Here is an 8,499-nt window from a genome sequence, read left to right on the forward strand (position 1 = left end):
GTAGTGTTAACTGATGTGGGTTTGTGTGGTTGTGTCTCCCTGTGTGGTGACACTGTTCAGAGAGTGTTATTGATCTGTCCATAGTAGTGTTAACTGATGTGGGTTGGTGTGGGTGTGTCTCCCTGTGTGATGGCATTGTTCAGAGAGTGTTATTGATCTGTCCATAGTAGTGTTAACTGATGTGGGTTGGTGTGGGTGTGTCTCCCTATGTGGTGACACTGTTCAGAGAGTGTTATTGATCTGTCCGTAGAAGTGTGAACTCATGTGGGTTGGTGTGGGTGTGTCTCCCTGTGTGATGACGTTGTTCAGAGAGTGTTATTGATCTGTCCGTAGAAGTGTGAACTCATGTGGGTTGGTGTGGGTGTGTCTCCCTGTGTGATGACATTGTTCAGAGAGTGTTATTGATCTGTCCATAGTAGTGTGAACTCATGTGGGTTGGTGTGGGTGTGTCTCCCTGTGTGATGACATTGTTCAGAGAGTGTTATTGATCTGTCCGTATAGAAGTGTGAACTCATGTGGGTTGGTGTGCGTGTGTCTCCCTGTGTGATGACATTGTTCAGAGAGTGTTATTGATCTGTCCATAGTAGTGTGAACTCATGTGGGTTGGTGTGGGTGTGTCTCCCTGTGTGATGACATTGTTCAGAGAGTGTTATTGATCTGTCCGTATAGAAGTGTGAACTCATGTGGGTTGGTGTGGTTGTGTCTCCCTGTGTGATGGCATTGTTCAGAGAGTGTTATTGATCTGTCCATAGTAGTGTGAACTCATGTGGGTTGGTGTGGGTGTGTCTCCCTGTGTGATGACATTGTTCAGAGAGTGTTATTGATCTGTCCGTAGAAGTGTGAACTCATGTGGGTTGGTGTGCGTGTGTCTCCCTGTGTGATGACATTGTTCAGAGTGTTATTGATCTGTCCGTATAGAAGTGTGAACTCATGTGGGTTGGTGTGGGTGTGTCTCCCTGTGTGATGACATTGTTCAGAGATTGTTATTTATCTGTCCATATAGTAGTCTGAACTCATGTGGGTTAGTGTGGGTGTGTCTCCCTGTGTGATGGCATTGTTCAGAGAGTGTTATTGATCTGTCCATAGTGTGAACTCATGTGGGTTGGTGTGGGTTTGTCTCCCTGTGTGATGGCATTGTTCAGAGAGTGTTATTGATCTGTCCATAGCACTGGCGTAAATCCCGGGGGGGGATGGGGGGATATATCCCCCCCACTTTTCGAGGAGGGGGGGATGGCCTGTACAAACATCCCCCCACTTTTTACGAAAGAAAAAAAAAAAAAAATCACAAGAGATAATTGTTTTATTGGTGAAAATTCTTCCTAAAATACCGCTTAACAAATAAAACAATATTATTGAATCATAAAATGCAAATAAAGAGCCAGTTCACCATTTCCAAACGAAATACTTATGTCCTTATTATAACATTGAAGAGGAATCCCCGTTTCTTCCAATTCATCTTTGGTCTTTGGGAAGGGATTAAGATGGAATGTCATTTTTTTTTCAATGTAATCTCTAATAAAACAATTAAACCATCATGGGGTAAAAAGATAATAATATTGGAGGGGTATTTGCCATATGGACATACAGTGGCGTAACTACGGGGGGGGGGGGGGCACATGCTCCCCCCCCCCCCCCCCCCATCGGCTGACCAAAACAAAAACGGGGAAATGGGGGAAAATAGAAAAGAGGGAGAAAGGAAGAGAAACGTAGTGGGAAAGAAGAAAATATTATTCATTATAATGTTGTATTATAATTATGTTATGTTACATTACATAAGAAATATTTTTATCATAACTTCATGAAACATAATTTGCCCAGGGCCTACGTCTTCATAGTTCCTGGTGCTCGCATTGTCTGTTCAACGAGATATATAATCCTGTTGTACTAAAACATCCCGTTTTCAAGTCAATATAAACTAAATATATTTCCTAGCACTTGAGTTATCATTGTTTTATGTAGTGACATGAGCTTCTTTTACATGATTAAAAAGGTGATTGCCCAATGTTAAGGTCTTCGTATATATAAAAACATTTCCTTCCGTGATTACGTTCGCATTAGTGGATTGGTGAGATATGTCTGCTCTTCATGAATTCCTAAAATCAGTCCTTGAAATGTCCCCTTTTTCTGATCTGAATATCAAAAATTTTCAGCTCGCGCTTCGCGCTCGCATCATTTGGTTAATGAAATACGTATGGTCCTAGTTAATTCCTACAAAGAAACCTTAGAATGCCCCACTTCAGGTCTTAATTATCTAAATTATCTAAATTTTCAGCTCGCGCTTCACGCTCGCAATATTTGATTAGTGAGATGCGTATGATAATCATGATTGCAATGAGTACAAAAAGTGTTTCATGTGTTCAGATGTAATTCTAATAAAATCAGCAAGCGCTTGGCACTTGCATTAGATGACTATGGTGAGATATGCATACTCTTAATGGATTCCTAAAATATATTCCTTAAAATCTCGCTGTTTGGGGTCAAAATATACGAAAATTTCAGCTCGCGCTTCGCGCTCGCATTGTTTAGCGAGACAGGTACCTATCATGATTACACAAATTTGATTATAATGTCCCTTCTTAGGTGTGAATATAAAAAATTCAGCTCGCGCTTCGCGCTCGCATTATTTGATCAGTGAGATACATATCCGTTCAATGACATTGTCCTTAAAATGTCTCTATTAGGTCAGAATAACTAGCAACCGAGCGCGCTTCGCGCGCTCACTCAGTGATTCGAAAATTTTGCTGGTGCCCCCACAATGCCGTGACCCACGGTATGCCACTGTGGACATATCAATTACAATTCCTTGCATATCTAAAAACATGATAAAAAAAAAAAAGCCAAAATATTTCAGTCATCCCCCCCACCCCTCAACACGGATTTACGCCAGTGGTCCATAGTAGTGTGAACTCATGTGGGTGTGTCCCACTGTGTGATGACATTGCTCAGAGAGTGTTATTGATCTGTCCATAGTAGTGTGAACTCATGTGGGTTGGTGTGGGTGTGTCTCCCTGTGTGATGGCATTGTTCAGAGAGTGTTATTGATCTGTCCGTAGAAGTGTGAACTCATGTGGGTTTGTGTGGTTGTGTCTCCCTGTGTGATGGCATTGTTCAGAGAGTGTTATTGATCTGTCCATAGTAGTGTTAACTGATGTGGGTTGGTGTGGGTGTGTCTCCCTGTGTGATGACATTGTTCAGAGAGTGTTATTGATCTGTCCATAGTAGTGTGAACTCATGTGGGTTGGTGTGGGTGTGTCTCCCTGTGTGATGACATTGTTCAGAGAGTGTTATTGATCTGTCCATAGTAGTGTGAACTCATGTGGGTTGGTGTGGGTGTGCCTCCCTGTGTGATGACATTTACAGAGCGAGGCGCGAAGCGCGCTTCCTAGGGGTGGGTGCATGGAGGGGTAGCTTCCCCCTCCCGCGCGAAGTGCAAAGCTTTCAATGTTTTATCAAATTAAAATGAAAAGGAGTCGTCTCTCTAGTACCTATATCAGCTAATGTATACATTTGAACTTTAACTGGCAAGAAACACACTAGTCCTATAGCCGAGGAAGAAAAACAAGGTTAGAGAAAGGGTGACGGAAACAAAGGAGAACTGCAATATTGTCATTTAACCGCGCAAAGCGCGAAATCCAAATTTATTAATATATAAATATAGAACGAGAGTGAAGTACTAGTTTCGTTCAGGTAATTCTTTTGAGAAAAAAATAAAAGAATAACAAGAAAACCCCACAAAGCTACCTTTCCTCCCTTCACTTTTCCTTTTCTCTTCTTTTTCCCCCCTTTATTTTTTTCTTTTTGGGGAGGAGGGGGGGGGGCGCGACCGCCCCCTGGCTACGCGCATTCCAAGTGCTAGACATATCCCCCTATTATACGTTATATGGACCTACGGTAGCTGCCCCAGACCCCATGCAGTAGGGGCTCTTCATCTGTAACCTTCAAAGGGCTCAAAAACGGCCCCCTGTAGGCCTATCCACCTTTCCTGTTTTAAGATTTACGTCAATCATATCTTATTTGCTTGAATTATAATAGAAATCACACAATAAGAATTTCTTTTTAAAAGGCCAAATTTTATTCTGGCTCGCTTTGCTGGCGAATTTATACAAATTTTCCCACATTTGCTATGTTGTGCCCCCTCAAAATATTTGGTTTATTACGCAACTGCGTTTAATTAATTTATTGTGCAAAACATATATATACCCGCAATTTGATTAAAAATAGCGGCCATCTGTATAAGGTTAAAAATGGGTTAAGAAGATTCAAGAGTTTCCAGGGGCCCCGGACCCCAACCAAATATCAGAGGCGTAGAGATTAAAAGGTTTGGGCTATAGCCCCCCAAAATTTCTACATCCTTTGCAGATGGTTTATGGAAAAGACTGATTAACAACCATCACCAACTGTCAACTCTTGCTTGGTTTAATTCTCCAGTCAGATCATCAGTCGACCAATCGATCACCTTTCACTTCAGTCAATCGGACATCCGTCGACCATTATTCATCAGCATTCGTTCTATACACGTTCACCAATCAATTACACTTTTTCCAACACTCCAATTCACGTAGTCCAGAAGAAGGAATAAAATCTGATCTTTACCTTTAATTTCTCAAGGATAAATCAGCGTACAGAGCATATTAAGACCCAAGAATTAGAAGGGCGGAATATGTGCACTAGGCAACGACTTAAAATTACACCTTCCCGCTTACCGATGACTCCTAGTATTTATACATTTACTAAAAACAGTTACTAAAATTACTCCAATAGCTACAATAACTTCATTTACTTTGCTAATCAACCTGTTTTCACAAATAAAATAACTGCTGGATTATGCTAAGACAACTTTTCTGACAATTATTCAAAAAGATCCATGACAATCTAACATGTTCATAAAATATGTTTTTTTCGCAAATTTTTGTTAATTCACCGAACCCCTACACTTAGGATTTTTGTTTAGTCTACGTTTACAGACCCTATAAGCTCTCTATGACATTACAACAGAAATATAGTTCGTTACAATCATACTGGCCGATACACCATTCTGACCCCGTCAAATTCTTTGCCTCACTATACGCCACTGCCTGTTCATGACCAGGAAATTTGTTTGCTCTTGCCCCTCCTTGTTACGCCCCTGGACAGAAATGGTGTACCAAATAACTATGGCAAATGCCTTCTTTCCTAATTCAGAGGTAAATGAAACATATAACATATCAGAGTAGTTGAATAGTGTACAACGACACAATACAATGAACACAATCCTAACCATAGCATGGTTACATAATATACCACCACACATATGCATATTTTTTTGCTATTGTTTGATTATCTTTATACAAACAAGTTACCTTACCAACGAGTCTTCGTCCTCAAAACATGATGTCTTGTAGTTTATATATTGTTAGTACTCTCTTCATGTTTCTCTCTTTCTATTATAGGTCAAATAACTATTGCGAGCGCGAAGCGCGACCTGAAAATTGAACATTGTAAACACTTTTTGCAATTATGAACACGATGGGTATTTTATCAAACAAGGTATGCGAGCGCGAGAGTGAATAAAATCTTGTAATATTCGACCTGAAAACTGGACTGGTTAAGCAAGTTTTTAATAAAGAACACAGCACATGAAGCGCGAGTTAAATCTTGCAGATTTAGAACTAAAAACAGGTCATTCAAAGCGATGTTATCATGAAGAGGGTGGGCATAGAATTAAGCAAGTGATGCTAGCGTGAAGTGCGAGCTGAAAAAATTTCTTTTAAGAAATGAAATTTGGACATTGAAAATACTTGTTACTTGAGGTCAAATAAGTCTTGCGAGCGCGAAGCACGACCTGAAAATTGAACATTGTAAACACTTTTTGCAATTATGAACACGGTGGATATCTTATCAAACAAGTTATGCGAGCGCGAAGCGCGAGCTGGAGTTATTGTTTTTTTAGATTTAGACTAAAAATCGGGCATTCCATGCAATTTTTGTAATCATGAAAAGGAAGGATATCAATACATATTTTGACTTTTTTACACGTTTTTGTATTTATAGGACAAACTCGAATTCTGCATCTGTTATTGGCAGGCTGTGTATCCCAATAAACATAATGCGAGCGCGAAACGCGAGCTGAAAATTTTGATCTACTGACCCGAAAGGGACTATTTTAAGCACTGTCCAGAACAATCATTATTGTAGAGAGGATGTAAATTTAACTAAATAATGCTGTGAGCGCGAAGCACGAGCTGGGGCTGTTTTTTTTTTTAAGATTTAGATTTAAAATCGGGCATTCCATGCAATTTTAGTAATTTAAGAAAAGGAAAAGGGTATCAATGAATGATAGGATCACGAAGCGCGAGCTGATTTTTTTTAATATTTTGACTTTCTTACACGTTTTTATACTTAGAACAAACTCAGATTCCGCATCTGTAATTGGACAGGCTGTATATCAATAAACACAATGCGAGCGCGAAGCGAGAGCTGAAAATTTTGATTTACTGACCCGAAGGGGACCATTTTAAGCAATGTCCAACATGAATAAAAATTGTTGAGAGGATGTGGATTTCTTTATAATATAATGCTGAATTTTTGTCGGGACTTAGACCTTAAGCCAGGACATACTAATCACTCTCGGTACAGAAGCGCGAGCTGAAAACCTTTGATCTTAGAACCTGAAATTTTGACATTCTGAACACTTTTTGCAATCATGAATACGATGGGTAACTAATCGATCAAGTACTGCGGCTGCGAGCGCAAAGCACGAGCTATTTTTTTTTTAAGAATTAGACTTAAAATTGGACAATCATTTTTCGTAACCACGAAAAGGAAGGGTATCAATGAATGATGCGAGCGCGAAGCGTAAACTATATTTTTACACGTTTTTATATAAAGAACAAACTCGGATTCCGCATCAGTAACGGGACGTATCTCAATAAATATATATAATACACTGTGCTAAGAGGATGTGGATGTCACTAAATAATTATGCGAGCGCGATATAAACCTTATAAACAAGGACATAATAATCACTGTCGGTACAGAAGCGCGAGCTGAAACTTATTTGTTTACTTACAATTCAACATTTTCATAAATTTATTACATAAAGAAAAAACTAAGATACTGCATATGTAATTGAACAAGCTGTGTTAGTATTTCAACAAACATTATGCGCAAAGCGCAAGCTGAAATTTTTGATATGCTGACCCGAAAGGAACTGTTGAAGCATTAGTTGTCCAACATGAAAGAAAATTGTGGAGAGGACATGGATCTCACTAAATATATGATGCGAGCGCTAAGCGCTATAGCTAGAATTTTCTATTAGATTTAGACCTCAAAATGGACCATTTAATCACAGTCGGTACAGAGAGCTCCCAACCTTCGGTAAATGACAAACTTTCGGCCCGTAAGCTTGGCATTTTCCCGACAGACGTTAGTTTAACATCCCTGCGCTTGCGTATTATAACAGACAATTTATCATTTTCCCATCATCTCAGAATCCGCATCTTTGGTTGCACTGACACACATGTTTCCTTATCAAAAACCTCGTCTACCCCGCCCCCTTCTCTCTCTGATTTATATTCTTCCTTTTGTGTTCCTTTTATTTTTCATATCGTTTTCCTCTTTCTTTCTCTCTCCCTCCCTCCCCTTCCTTCCTTCCTTCCTTTCTTTCTTTCTTTCTTTCTTTCTTTCTTTCTTCATTTCTTCCTTCCTCCCTTCCCTCCCTCCTTTCTTTCTTTCTTCCTTCCTTTCTTCCTTCCTTTCTCTCTTTCTTTCTTTCTTTCTTTCTTCGTCCAATTCTTCGTATCACAACTTGGGTTTAGAAAAGATTTTTCCACAGAACTTGATGTATTGAATTTGATAAATATTATTTTACATGCAATCGATGATAGCAACTGCTGTTTCAGTGTATTCATGGACCTCTCAAATGCATTTGACACCATCGATCACCACATTTTGATAGGTAAATTAGAAAATTATGGCATTAGAGGAGTTCTACTACTGTACAGTGGGTTCACCAATTATTTGTTACATAGAAGGCAACAAGTTGTGGTCGATGGTGTCAAATCTAATCTAAGTTATATATCCTGCGGAATTCCACAGGGGTCTGTGTTAGGCCCCCTCCTCTTTCTTTTATACACAAATGATATAATTAATTGCTCTTCTTTTTTATCATTTTCGTTATTTGCTGATGATACCACTGTTACACTTACTCACAAATAAATTAACGAACTTATATCATCAGATAATAGCGAATTGGACAAACTACATTAAATGGTTTGCTTGTAATTCCGGCTTGTAATAAATTGCTTTTGAATTTCGATAAGACCAAGTATTTATAATTTTTCGAGGAAGAGGCAAGACGATTCCTTTAAATATTATAAATCTTATTATTTGTGGAAATATTATCTCTAAAGTTGATAGTATCCAATTTTTAGGTGTCTGTTTAAATGAATATCTTTCTTGGAAACCCCATATCAACTCAGTTTGTATTAAAGTCTCAAGATCTATTTGGGTTCTCTGCAG

Source organism: Lytechinus pictus, chromosome 5 (assembly GCF_037042905.1).
Source record: "Lytechinus pictus isolate F3 Inbred chromosome 5, Lp3.0, whole genome shotgun sequence".
In the NCBI taxonomy this organism is placed as follows: Eukaryota; Metazoa; Echinodermata; class Echinoidea; order Temnopleuroida; family Toxopneustidae; genus Lytechinus; species Lytechinus pictus.